General features: G+C 37.0%; 1 protein-coding gene across 7 annotated transcripts in view; it reads left to right on the forward strand.

Annotated features, from left to right (window-relative positions):
* The window catches only part of BCAR3 (BCAR3 adaptor protein, NSP family member), a 112,979-nt gene that overhangs the window by 7,923 nt on the left and 90,343 nt on the right, over positions 1–14,713 (forward strand). The window lies entirely within an intron of this gene.

Consider the following 14,713-nt stretch of genomic DNA (forward strand, 5'->3'; position numbering starts at 1 on the left):
GAAATGGCTGCAAACTCTTGTCTCTTTCATGAGGGATACTTTAATATTATGGCATTTATTGCTCTTTTTAAATTTCCCATAGTGTGGCACTAGTACTGTGTGGACTATTTTTCTTGACAGATAAAAGTCACTGTGGGGTCAGAGTGTCCTGTCAACTGTTCGGATCACACTGTAACTGTGTCCTTAAGGTTGGCTGTGTGTAGTCAGTGCCATGTCTGGAAAGAGCTTACGAAGCATGTTCTAAAGGGATGAAAAGCTTTTATTCTTGATTAAATTTTGCTTTTCACTCAGTTATGAATCTGAGTGACTGACTCAGCATACCATGTGAATACTGACTCTGATCTAATTGCAGAAACAATACTATTTAAACATTGTGTCCTTTTGCCAGTCTTTTAATTGCAAATATTACACAGGCTGGGAATCTAGCCCAGAATTATATATACACTCATATCCTCCCTCCCCCAACAAGTTTTTACTAGATCTGTTTCAAATGTATGTTGATTTTACTGTACTGGAAATTTTCAGCAAAATTATCCCTCTGTGGATTTTTAGAACCAGCAAATGTGGATTGTATTTTAAAGGTTTATTTGTAAATTTGTTTTATGTACTTGAATATTCACTTAATGGAACTGTATCACAATTTATGAATTTCATTTTTGTAGCTAAACTCAGTGTGCAATATGAGGTAATGGACTGTGTGCCAGGAATTCCCGAATTCTAACCCTGTATTTGTCTTGGCCTTGCAGCGTGGCTTGGCAAGCCATTCACATTTTCTTGTAGCTAAAGTGAGGGTCCTCTCCAACTCAGTGTTCTGTAGAATTTTAGCTCCATAATATTTCTATGGAATTGACTAACTCTTCAGTCAGTACCCATAGCCTTCTAGCCCTATGCTGACATTCTTCATCTTTCTCACTCGTTTACTCCCACTTGGGAAGTGTGAAGGGAGCGTGACTGGGCACCTGACCCTGCACAGGCATAACTGTGCAGAGAAGATGCTCAGCAGCTCATGGTTCACACACATACAGTGGACAGGGAAGATGATGAGGCACCTGTACTACAAAGGAGTTACCTGTGGATACTCCAGCTCCTTTGAATCGAAAGATGTGGCTAACGGGACATCCCTACTGTCTTAGGCCTCTTGCATCCCTACATGCTGTCTGCCAAGTGGGAAGCAAAGCTCATCTTATTTTGCAGGAGATACAGAAACTTCAGATTTACTTCTTGTGAAAATAAGCATTCTCTTTTATACAGGTAGAAACCTGAAATTATTTTTGTAGTAAGCAGTCAGAGAAGACTTCAGATTTTTTTTCTGATCCTACAGTGTAGATCAGAGATGCACAGAAGTAGATTGAATCTTGTGTCAAAGGAGTAAACAGAGACCCTGGGGGTTATCCGTGGGCTAGATATGGATGTGATGAGTGACATGAAGCAGAAGTGGGTCTGTGGTCAGTGTAATAACAGGGGTGACACTTCCACAAGAAGGAATGGTATACCTTTTTGATATTTTATAAGTAGAGTAAATGGGAACAAAGGAGTTTCAGATTCACAAGTGGTTTAAGTGTGAAATATAATTTTCAAATTTTATGTATTATTATTCACAACACCGTCAAAATTCTCGTTTAGAATTTACAATTGTGTTACAGCTAGCTGTTTTCTCCATGGATTAGGAAAAATTTTCATGTATTGGTTGAAATGTGTTTACTATATTATAGGTGTTTTTCAAAAATAATATTTTTAATGTCCTTTTTTTTGAAAGATAACTGGAGATTATTTGCTATTTGGTTATTGGTAATGATAGGCAGATGGGGAAGCTGTGATTTTGATTCAGTTTGGGTTGCAGTCTGCTATAAATTCTTCTCTGATTAAAATGTGAGGAAATTCACTTTAACAGAATTAAATTAAAGGCTGCCAGCCAAATGCTTAGTTCTAGTTGTTGCCGTGACCTGAATATAAAGAACTCAAGCAGCTCTTCATGTGAAAAGGGCATGTCTGTCTTTTTTCCTCTATTTCCAAAATAATTTATTATGAAATCTTGTTATGCGAATATATATTTTTATGTGTAAATAACATATCTTGTCAATTTTCTATCACATCTCCAGTTTGTAGAGCCTAGAGGTGCGCAGTGATCAAACATTCTGTAACAGTAGGTTCTATCATACTGAAGAGTATGTATATTAAATGTAAAAATCCCCAAAGAAGAGTGAAATCCAAACAGATTTCTGCCCCTAAACCCTCGGCTATCCTCTTTAGGTCTATGTGAGAAGTATTTAAAAATAAAAAAAGCGAATGAATACTGATAGAATGGATCTGATTTTGCTGGGAAAATTGGAAACGTCTGTTCCCAGTGGCATTATTATAAACAAGGTAGTTGTGCTCATTGATATTTGGAATTTGAAAATTGTTTTACTTTATACCTTGACCCTGTACATGACACATATCATAGGACATCAGCCTTTTGAGGTTTAGCATAAACAAATATGACACTGAGTGACCATATGGCAGGAATTCATTTTCTCACATAAACTAATTCCTGTTAAGCGCTATACCAAAATTGATGGCATTACTCAGAGGGACCATTTAGGGAGTGTCTAGGTGTCTAGTGCTTCTCCCTGGGCATGGGGGTGCGGTGGCCATCTTGTGGGAGGTGGGCTCTGGCTAAGGACCTGACTGAAGAAAAGAAGCTGTGGCAGGAGGTGAGCAGGCTTTGTACCATCGGTGAAGAAAGAAGAGATCAACAGGAAATCAATCCCAAGATGGAGAGATCTGGAGCCTTGTTATTTCTGGCAACAGAAGAGAAGGCTCCCTCTCTGCCTGCAGAGCTGCAATTGCAGAACAAATGCAGCACTCTGGGAAGAGGTAAGGATGAACAAGGACCATTGGTGGAGATGTCAGAGCCAGCTGAGCCTGAACCAAACATCAACAAGAAGTGTAAAAGACAGCTGATAGGTATGTGCAGAGAGATTGTCAAGGCTTGTCTGGTCCTTATACTTTTGCCCCTTGCTGCACATCTGCATGGGCACCAAGGGCATATCAGGAGGGACTGTGAGGCTCTGGGGCTAAGCGTGAAGGTTACAGCGGCCCATATGTCTCAGTCCTTTATGTGAGCAGAGGAGGCTTGGATAGGAGAGAATATGTCCTGAGTGAAAGGTTGTCATAATCTAAAAAGAAGTGATGACACAGAATCAGTGAAGAGGTGTCCCTATGAGGAGCGAGGATCTCATTCTTCCTCTGTGGAAGCAGCACAGCAGGGGGCCTATCTTAAGTGCCCATACGTAAATGCTTGCCATGTGGGAAGCAAACAGAAGGAACTGGAAGTTTGTGCACAGTTGGAAAACTAAGATGTCATTGGGATTATGAACATTAGAAATAGCATAGCAGTTACCTGGAATGTATACTTTGATTGTGACTTTCTTAGTAATTTCTAGCCTTTTAAAATTCAATTTAATGATATCAAATGTCTTTGTAAAGCAAGATACATTGCAGAATTCCAGTTTTAGGTAGACTGACTCATGGTTAAGTGACTTGGTCAAATATATCTGCCAGTCACTAGCAGAGCCAGGTCAGCTCCGAGTTACCCATCTGGAGTTCTACTCTATCCTCCTTTTTCTTATTTTTCCATTCAGAAAATTGTATAATGAAGATGATTATATAATGTAGTTTGACTAATATTTTCAGAACTGTAGATCTGCCAAGTTTATTGCTGGTTACAATAGATTATGCTCATTATTTAAGGCAGATTTACCATCTTGTACTGTCCAACTTGAAATCTGGCTAACTTGTATTACAGTTGGAAGATTTAATTTATCATGTATTGAAGATAATAGATGTATCTGACAGAAAACAGCAAAGTTTCCCATACACCAATTACATTAAAATTTGCTTTCAAGTATCTTCGTTGGAATGACTACGTAAATAGGCAGCTGCATTGTGTACTGGTATATTATAGTATAGAATACTGTAGTTTGATCAGGCTTCAAGACGGACAAATGGAAAAAAAATGCGCTTTGTGTCTATAAACACAGTAAATTTGTTTTGGAAGTCATTTAGATACGGTGAAAGTGACTGTCATGTTGCAATTTTATAGTTAGCGTAAAAACAGAACACCAAATTCAGATTCTGCACTCCTCTAATCTATCAGTAAAACTTTGTTCTAACAGCCATAGTGGAAGAACATGGAACTAGGAAGTGTTTTTTATAGCTAATCCTTGCTTAATTGTTCTTCCATATTCTTCCTTCCAATTTTTGTCTCATAAAACTGGCCATTGAAGTTAATGCAACTTATAACCCTGCAGAAGTTACAGTGTGAAGAAACAAAGAAGCTGCACATCAAAGGCTCTTCTGTGCAGACATAAAGGCTTCTTTGTGATGAATGTGCAGAGTTAGCTCTGCTACTCTAAATCAGCGGTGAATTTTCCTCAATTCTAGCATCGGAGTAAAATAATGTCCTTTGTTCTTTTAGGGGGCTTTACTTTTATTTCCAAAATGCTGGCAGGCAGTAAGTGTTGACTTAACAGCTCAAAAAATTCATTTCCTGTGTTCAGAATTGTGATACACATTTATAAAAGTTTCCCTTGGTTTATGCAGATTAGTAATAGGTACCAGTCATTTCTGCAGCAAAGTGAAACAAGCAGCTTCCAGAGTCAGTGATAGCTGGAAATCATAGGAATCACTGATGACAAGATCTCTTATTTTTTTACCATCACCCTCCATGGAAAGAATGTAAATATCATTATTATTATTGCAATACATTAATTTTTTTTAATGTTCAAGTTCGCAACCACTAGGGTGTGAAATCCAGAAAAACAGTCTGAAAAAGCTGAAGGAAATACCATCACAGCCCCCATCCAAAATTACAGAGAGATTTGTGTAGATACTTACACACAGATAGCGGCTCAGGGACATTTCAGTCAGACTTTCATACAAGTGGTCTTTATTCAATAAGCTTGCTACAAAATTATTACTTGCTTTTGTTAGTGTTGTGATGACAAGGTAATCTGTTGCTTGTGTAAAAGTGGGAATATGGCTTCTTAATTTACATTCAAGCACTAATCCTATTCAAGGCTAGTTTGGAAAGGAAATGGGAACTTTCTGTATTTGGTATTAATTGCTATGTAATTGTTATTAGTTCAACAGAGACCTTCCGTTTTTTGACTGAAAGTTTTGCATCTTCTTTTTCAGCAGTACAGTTATCTACTAGAGGTAGTTGTATGTTTTATGTTGCTAATCAGAATGAGAAAAGAGTGAAACAGCATTTGGTGAAAGTGTGAGAAATGGTATCCTCTGGGCTGGACAAGTAGCATTCACACGGAGGTAAAATGGGATAGCGGAACCTGGCAGAGGAGTTAACTCTGTAATCCTTGGAAGATGTGAGAGTACAGTGGAAGGGCCAGGTGAACAAAAGAAGGGGCAGAGGAGAAACATAAAGGCCTGGGCTATGGTGAAAAAGAGTAATATTGATGGTGCTAATAAGACTTTAGTAGGAGGTTGGCTTTGGTTTGAGATTGTTCTTTCAGGGCCTTCACTCCTGCAGTGCAGAATGGGGTTGGGTTGAGTGTGCAGCTAATCCCCAGTAGAACACGATGAAATCGGTCCCCTACAGCCTGTACTAGTTTGCATCTTCGTAAAATCAGAAATTTAGACAGTTTCACAATCTCTGTGCTGGCAGAGCTTGTGTGACATACATCTAGTGTGGGAATTTATACCTGCAAGGCATATGTAGCTTAACTTTAATATACGTACATAAATGATGAAATCGTTAGTTTTCAACTCACAGATTTCAACATTCCTGACATCATACCTCTCTTCCTTGGGGTTATACCTAAAAGCAATCTAGTGACCTGTTGTTTTGTACCAGGAGACACTGATTCTTTACAGTCCCAGTAAGGAAAACACTCAGACTGTAAAGTATTGCTTAAAATACCATTCATGGTACCTAATACTGTAAAGAAAAAGGATAGTGGAGATAATTTTATGTCCTCCAGATTCTGAGTTGCGTGGTATCGAACAGATCTAAAATCGGAGCCCAGTACGCCAGGCAGATCCTGTCCATGGAAAGGTCATCTGACGTTTTGGTCTTTGGAGCTCTTACAGAATTTTCTTAAAACAATTCTAGTTTTTATTTCTACTGTTAAACAGAAAGGCAGTTCACTTGAGAACTGTTTGCTGCACTTTTAGATAATGACAAGGACGCACAGGGGATGTCCCTGCCAGTAGCGAGTGGGAGCTGCCTGCAGGTTCCCCTGCTAGAGCTGGCTCCCTGGCTACCTTTATCTTGCAGCCAAGGGAAATGTGCTGCAGAGCACAGGTCTGACAGCTGGGCTGTACGTGCAGCGCAGCACTGGCCTGCCCCTGTTATGCAGATCACTAACTCCTCAATACAGTGGTCTTCTGGTTAGTATCAGTGCACCAGTGACTGAAGAAAAAATCACTTGGATAAATAATTGCAAAGTGATGCAATTATACATCTAGGTTTTGAGAGCATAAATGTTTTCAGGGCAGATATACAGCCTAGGTGAATGGGGAATGATCCAAACTAAAACTCCTAAGAGGCTTCTGTAATCAAATAATAATAATACATGGTAAAATATAATGTGATGCCTGGAGTAGGTAAGTTTACCACTCCCTATTAATCTGTTGAACTGTGGATGGTGGAGGCTGCTTTGAGCTTGTGCATAGTTTCACATTGATGTAAACACGTCAATTTTATGGTTGTTGTTTGGGGGGTTTTGTGGTTTTGTGTTTTTTTTTAAAAAAAGGTTTTTCTTCTAGTTTATAAGTAAACTTTCTTTGAAGGAATTCTTTGTAAGAAATATTTTTTAAGAAATAGCCTGCAAAACTCTCATCTGAAAGTAGGAACTTCTATATTTCATGTCTCATCGGCAAACAGTTGGCACACTTTTCACCTACTAGAAAGGTAATAATAATAATTTAAAATAAGGTGTGGAAAAAGTTCACTCAGTATACATCTTCTCCTTGATTTAGGGGGAGGGGAAAAAAAAAAAGAAAACTCACTGCCCAGCTACCATCACTGTGATTCATCAGCTACTGTCTCCTAGGCAGGTCTGACTGCTGATTGGGCATAGGACTTCTCAAGGTGTGTCTTTTACCAAGAAGCTCTTGCATTTTAAGAGTATGTAATAGACCATGATAATCTCCTTCCATGGTAAGAACTGATATATGTATATTTATTGATCTGTCTTATCTGTCTTATCATTATGAACAGTGCTCGCTGGTTAATAATAAATAATTAGGTGTGCTAGCAGATGTTTCCAAATCAGCTTTTTGTGGGTTTAAAATTTGTAAAAATCTTAATCTTGGATCTTAATTGTGGCAGTTATTCCTCAGTATGCTAGTACTGTTTTTTTTAAATTAGTAATGAAAAGAAATGTGATTATATAATAGTAAGGGATATTCTCAAATCCTCAGAGAATAGATAAAAATCTTCTCTGTAATAATGTAATATTTTGAGAGAGAAATGTTTATAATAAGATTTTTACATGGTCTGCACTTTTCATAAAAATTGTGTGTGTTAACTATTTGCAAGTTAAGTAATACAGGGAATCTTTCTTCTCATGTTGTATTATGTTCAGGACAATTTTATTTTTTTCAGACATCTGAATTAGTTTGGGGGTTTTTCTGTCAATTTATCAATCTAAATTATTTGGAAGATAAGTTCATTTTATTTGAACGTATCTTTTCAGCTGCCTTTGAAAAAAATAAGGGAGAATCTTCAGGAAAAATACAGGAATATGTTGAATAAGTTTTTGTTTTGTAATTGGTAGTTTTATGTCAACTTTACTATCAAACAAAAAGATGCAATGATTGCTTTGAGAAGAGACACAGAGGGATTGAAAAGATTTGAAACATGCTACGTGGACTGGTTTGCCTGCAAATGTCTGTGATCTAATACTGTTGGAGCACCGTAGAAAAGGCTTAGGAAAACAGCAGCTGTAATACTCCGTCGGTGTAATGTTTGCTTTCCCACTTGTACAGCAGTAGTGCTTAGAGCTCATTGCACATGACTGTACTTGCTTCTGCTCTTGGAAAAATGTTGCAGTCATGGCACAAGCATCAGCTTCTTTGTGAGGGATGATACAGTGAGCCATACTAAAAGGAGGTTTTCGTTTTAACGTTGTGGTAGTGTTGCGGTAGTAATGATCTTATTTTTAGCAAATATATAACTGAAAACAAACAACCTTTTAATGATAAATAACTCATTTTAAGCAAAGACATATTTAAAATGTAACTTTCACCAAACTGTATCAAAAATACAAAGATTTTCTTAGATATTCAGACAAAGGTTTCTTGCTATTAAGTTACATGGATTGGGTTCTAGTGCTTCTGCATATTTATTTTTGGAGCACCAATTTTGTGCTTTAGAATAATAGAATCCTCTTCTTTACATGTATCAGCAGCATCTCCACAGTTAGTAATGTTAGGGAGTGGATTTTTTTTCTCAGAATTTTAACTCTCAGAACCAGTCAACACCAGAGGGTGCCGAAGTGTAATACAATATTCTCAAATTCCTAGTAAGTTAGCGTTATATACATAATATTCCTTTTCTAAACATTGCTGTTTTGATCTCTCTCAGCCTTTTCTTGTTTGCATGTTCACCACCATGATGCTGTAATACAGGAATGCCCCTGGTTCTAGGTTTCCTTATAACGATAGCGACGCATTCCTCTCACCAGCGGCTGGCACCGTCAAAGAAAGATTTTCAAGTATGCAGATAAACTTTACTTAGCTACAGCAGTAATTTATGTCATGTCCTTGTCTTGCTTGTCCTGGCTTTAGTTCTACGTTCAGGGCTCAGAGGCTGTGGTTTCTATTTCTATATGCCATGCTGTCAGCAAAGGAAGACGTTAGTAAGAACTTTGAAATGCATTAATCATCGTTAGGCAAGACCTCATGGTGCAATTAATTTTATAATTCCTTTATTTATGACATGTTTTTGTCCAGGCTGAAGCTTTTACCCGGGCTGAAGGATCTACCCGTGATCCTCTGTTCAAGCTCATTTCCTCAAAGTCTTGCAGCTAGCATGCTTCAACACAAGGGGAACCAAAATGCAAGTGCTATTGATAGAGGCACTTGCATTTTATGATCTTAGAAATTTGACTTTAAGAAATGAGATGTTGTGCCTTTTTTCCTTGTGTGGCAAAAATTACAAGATACACTGACTGAATGACATATATTCTTAGGTTGTTTTTACTTTCAAAAGATTAAAAAATACCATACCTTATAGTCCCTACTGCTGAAGAACTGCAGTGTATTTCTAACGTTGGTTTTAGTTCATGAACCAGCTAGGGGAAGATACATGTCTCCAGCTAAAGAATACTCTGACCGTATTTGTCAGACTTGAGTTAAGGAAAATCGTTCAGCAGCTTACAATCATTATAATGGTGGACCGGATTAGTGAATGTCCTCTATGTGCACATGCATTTGATCAAGTGCTCCTAAAGAAGCAAATGCTTCTTTGTGTCTTCCTCTTTGGTAACCCTCAGTAATAAACTAAGTTCAAATTATACACTGCCTAGTCTAAAATTCTTGGAAGCGACCATTAATTTAATGCCCGTAATTTTTTTTTTTTTCTGCCACAGTAGCTGATTGCAATCACCAGTGCCAATGTCCAGACCCTTACTTACCTGGTTTGTAGCAATGAAGGTACATATCTAAGTGGTTTTTTGGTTCCTGCAGTAAATTACACAGTAAATTGTGCAAGGATTGCATGATCCTTTTCAGTGGATTATATGATTGGAATTATAATTAGATGCCAGGCTAAGAACTCTTTTTGTCATATAAAAGGGTTTCTGAAAAGAAGGAAAATAATCTAGTCACTGTTGGAGTCTTTTCTGTATATTTTTAATAAAAGGCCTGTCACTTTATTTGTTGGAGTAGTGTCATCAGATTAGTGCTGCTTTCTTAACTGTGTCTAATCTCATTCGATTCAAGCATCATGGAATAAAAAAAAAATCAATGTAGCATGGGTTTGTTTTGAAATAAAGGGTGAGGGTTAGCAAATCAGTAAACATAAGTTCATCATGTTTAATTAGCTAACAGGGATTTTTTGAACCTATTAAGCAGGATCTGAACATGCAAATTGGATATAGGCTTATTAAGTTATAGGGAAATTCTCATGTGGAAACTGGAAACTTTAAATCTGACTCTGTTTTCTTTTATACAGACACTTTCTTTTTTAATTTAACAGAAAATTATTACAAAAAGGTTTGTCTATATATTTTCAGTAGCTCCTTCAATAACGTGAAGTGTTTCTTTTAGTCCCCTTCCACCAAGCTACGAAATCAAAAAGATTAATATTTGCCTCCATCTTTGGATCATTTGCAGGAAATAAAAGATCGTAAATAACTCAGAAATTCCTTTACATATCAATATATCAAATGCAAATCAAGTGAACTTTGCAGCGTTAGAGCAGTGACCTTCAGCTAGACTCTGAGTCAAGAATTTCTGTTTCCAAGGCTTCTCGTTCTTGCTGAGTGTTTTCCTGGCATAATGTATGGATCTTTTGTGGTGTGTTGATTGCTGAGAATGAATGAAAGCCCTCTGGCTCATTTATCCTACTGTCTCGCTTGGGATTTGAACTATGTTGCCAGAAAAGAAAGTCCAGTGCTCTCACTTTCCATTCTAATCCCCTCATTTCTTCATTAGGGTTGCTATAGCAGTTCCCTGTTGCATGAATATTTTTCAACTACAGAACCTAGTGGTAGTTTGGAAGAGTCAGTAAAAGTTGAGTGGTTTTGAACAATAGCTAACATTTACTGAATATTGCATGGTTGTGCTTTTGAAAATCTCCATTGTCATAAACATTTTTTATCTTAGAATGAGAAAAAAGATCTGTGTTTTTAATAATTTCATTTCACTTCCTCCATACACTGTCTTTCTTTTTTCAGTTTGGTTGATGTCTTTTTGTATTTTCGTTGTCTCAAACAGTTGAAATGAAGGTTATATGATATATCATCATAACACTGATATAAAAGGTATACTAGACTGAAAAGGGTTGTTGGTTGTTTTGGGTTTTTTTGGGGCGTGGGGTGGAGTATTTGTAGGTTGGGTGTTTTTTTTTTTAAAAAGGACTCAATTTGTATGCAGGCAGATACCATTTAAGAAGAAAAATACTTACCAAATATAACTGTCTTGATTTCCAAATCAAGGAAATACAAATTGCTGTGGAATAGATCATGGGTTTTTTGTTCACTACATATAGAGTTTATACATAATTATTAAAAGGCTTTCCTTTAAAAATTTAGGGGGTAATTTCAGTCTGACCATTGAAACTGCACATAGCTTCTGGTTTAAATTGTATATTTACGGTATAAATACACTGATTTGTATGTGAGGTTCATTTTGCAGATCCAGAAAGATGGGTGAACATCTAATCTTGTGCACATTTTGTTAATGGGGTAAGGAACAAACTCCATTTCAAACATTCTTTAGTGGGAATGCATGAGACATTTTTTGTAGTAAAGAATGATCTTTTGTGCAATTATCTTTAGCTGGATTATGTCACAGAATTGCCTGCTATTTATTAACCTCCTGGTAGGTCTGGATAGCTTGCTGACAAAATAATATAACCCTGTTTTGACAGAATGCACTTGTTAGACATAGTTTTTGGGAGAACAGATTAAATTATTTTACGAATTTTCTTTAATTATCCAAGAAATGGTAAGGCTGTAACCTGTGTAGTTTGTAGCCTTATTAATTGATTTTATTAGAATAAATGGTTATTAGTAACTTTATAGAAAACCTATTATTACTTACCATGAAGCTTAGGATTTTTTTTCATTAAGGTTCCCCAAAATATCACTATGATTCTACTGAATGTATGAGCTGTCTGGGGCGTCTCTGACCAATAGCTGAGTTTGTCTCAATCTGTGAAGGAGCGTTAAGGAGCATCAACAAAGTTGGCCAAGAAGAATGTGTGGAAAGCCTGACATTCATCTCTAGGGAGGGCTGTTATTATTAACAGACTGTAACACTGGTCATGGAATAGCTGCATCAGTTCTCTAAAATGATAACTGAATATTCCATTCTATCAGAGATCTATGTTGATCTCTGTAACAGTCTCTATTTTCTCCAGAATGAGAGAACATCTAGGATTTTGAATTTTTGAATAATAAGTATTTAGATACTAAATACCAAAATTATTTTTAGGAATATCAATCCCTGCTCCAGATTCCCTAATTTCCACTGGCATCTCTGTTGGATGACAGAGGTGTTATGTACCCATATCTTTGAGGACTGATATATTTGTGATTTCTTCTTTAGAAATCAAGTCTGATTGTTTTATCTATAAACAACTAACAAAACTTAAAATCCAGTTATGGCTTCAGCTTTTTCTGAACTTGCTGCTTCTTCATTGCATCAGCAAAGGACCTTAAACCAGTTACCTAAAGCAATTGTAAAATGTCATAGCTCATCGTTCTGGAAAATACTAAGTGGTGAAAATCCATTGGAAGCTTTGTGACACGATGAACATAATATAACCTGGAAAAAGTGGTAGGAACGTTGATGTTTCATTACACAGTTGAAAGATTAAAAATTGGGATATTTTTAATCCTAATTTTCACTGTAAAGTAGTGGATTGATATATTTTAGACTGATCTGTTATTTTTAAATCTATGATCCATTTGCTTGTTTAAACCTCAGCTGTATTTCCGCAGTATACTTTTCTGTCTTTTTCTTACCCTACGTCACAACTGTTCAGAATATTAACAATTTATTAAAAATCCCACACCTCTGCTGTTAACTCTTCCTTAAGACCTGACAAAATAAAGCTAATCAAAAAACTGCCTTGAGGAAGGCATCACTTTACAGAGGTTCAGTCAAAAAATGACATACCCACTGATGGAATTCAAATATGGAGGTTTTTTAACAATGGGGAGAAAAATTGCTTTTTTAAAAATTGGAAACCTATTATCTAGCCAAGTGTTGATCTACTTCTAGGGCAGTTGACATGTTTACATACTCTTCCACCAGTAAAACTGCACTATTGCTCTTGTAATGGTGGGGGAAAACAAAACAAGGAAAATTCTTGTGTGTCAGTTTTTTCTCTAACTGTGCTTTACTGCAAGTTTTCAGAATTTTGTTTTGGTCTGTGCTAGATTCCTGTTCTCTATTCTCTTTACTCTCTTTATTATCGGCAGCTTAAAATTTTCTTGATGTCTTTTTCATCTGGCTGGTTTTAGCTTCTGTTTTTCTTCCTCTTTACTGCATCTCACATGTCTCTCTTTGTGCCTCTTATTAATATGGAGTTTATTTCCTACTTTTTGAAAATACTTTTAGAAAGACTTTTCTAGAAATGGAGGAGTCTATGAACCTGTAAGAGGGAAAGGGAAAAGCAAAAGGACAAGGTGGTTTGAGAAAGGGGATAAAATGGAGTTGTTCAGTTATACCTAAAAACAGAACGACTTCAGAAAAAAACACAATAAAATTAAAAAAGATCATAATTAGCAAAAACGGTTTAGGAAACTTGTCACATTACTCTGTCCATGGAGTTTGGGAACCATCAATAATCTCTTAACATTTCAGTGAAGGAAAGAAGAGCTCTCAGAGTGATTTCTTTCATACAGATAGGAGGCAGAAGTCCTCAAGTGCCATGTTCTTGGCTGGTGTTCCACTGTCTTTCTGTGTAAAAGGTCTTTTTGTACACCCATGCCCAGCCATTACAACTGAGAGCAGAAAATTTCCTTACAATGTTAATTATCTTACGGAAATATTTCTTTATATTGTAGCTTAAGTACTTGGGAGACTTTAATATAGTCTTCTCACAACTACACATGTAGTAGGATGACTACTGTGCTGCAGACTGGTGTACTTCTTCCATCAGACTTCTGTATGTATCCGTTAATGTTAGCGTGACTATTGAGATACTTGTGCTAATAAACTTCAGGTGTTACAATGCAGTGTTGTCAGTCTTGAACCTTGCTTACCCTCTTGTTCCAACAACGAACAGACCCTGCCCCAGAGTGAGCCTAATCCAGGCTGACTCTGAAAGTTTGTTTTTTTAACAGGCCCTACAGGACAGGAGATGAGCTAGGCTCTGGTTTAGTTTCATTTTGTGGAATACTACTGCTGATGTACAAGTCTGTGTTACTTTTGCATGCAGATTTACTATTGTATTGTAAACACTTAGAACGTCTTTGAAATAAGTGGAGTATAAACGAGGGAAAATATATCAAAGGAGAGCTGCTGTTACTGCTGCACAGAGTTGTAAATGAGCTGTTGCTCTTCTAATGAGAATACCTAAAGCTTCAGGCAGATGCCAGAGGAAAAGTTTAATGAGTTAAACTTCAGTGCATAAAAGCACTGAAGCACTCCTTTCAGGTTGTAGTTGATGCAGCATAAAATTTGCGATGAGGAGTTTTATCTGGTAATTGCAAGATTACAGATGTAACACAATCAAAGGCAAAGTAGTACTGCAGTTAGAAGCCCAGTGCCTCACCTGCAACGTGTTGGGATTTTAATGCAATCTAAGATGCACTTGTGTCACTCAACAGGTGTTCAGATATTGGTGCAAATTCAGGGGTTGGCTGAAGCAATAAGCTTTGCTCTGAATCACAGCTGAGTTCTTTTAGGGGTTTAGAGCTTTTGTTCTCACTTGAGAACAAAAGTTATACTTGATGGTGTCCCATACTGTAGCAGTATGGATCATCCTGTCTCTGCACTGGTGCTGTTATTGCAGCAGATTGCTACATAACAT

The sequence above is a fragment of the Rissa tridactyla genome, chromosome 8, assembly GCF_028500815.1.
Source record: "Rissa tridactyla isolate bRisTri1 chromosome 8, bRisTri1.patW.cur.20221130, whole genome shotgun sequence".
NCBI lineage: Eukaryota > Metazoa > Chordata > Aves > Charadriiformes > Laridae > Rissa > Rissa tridactyla.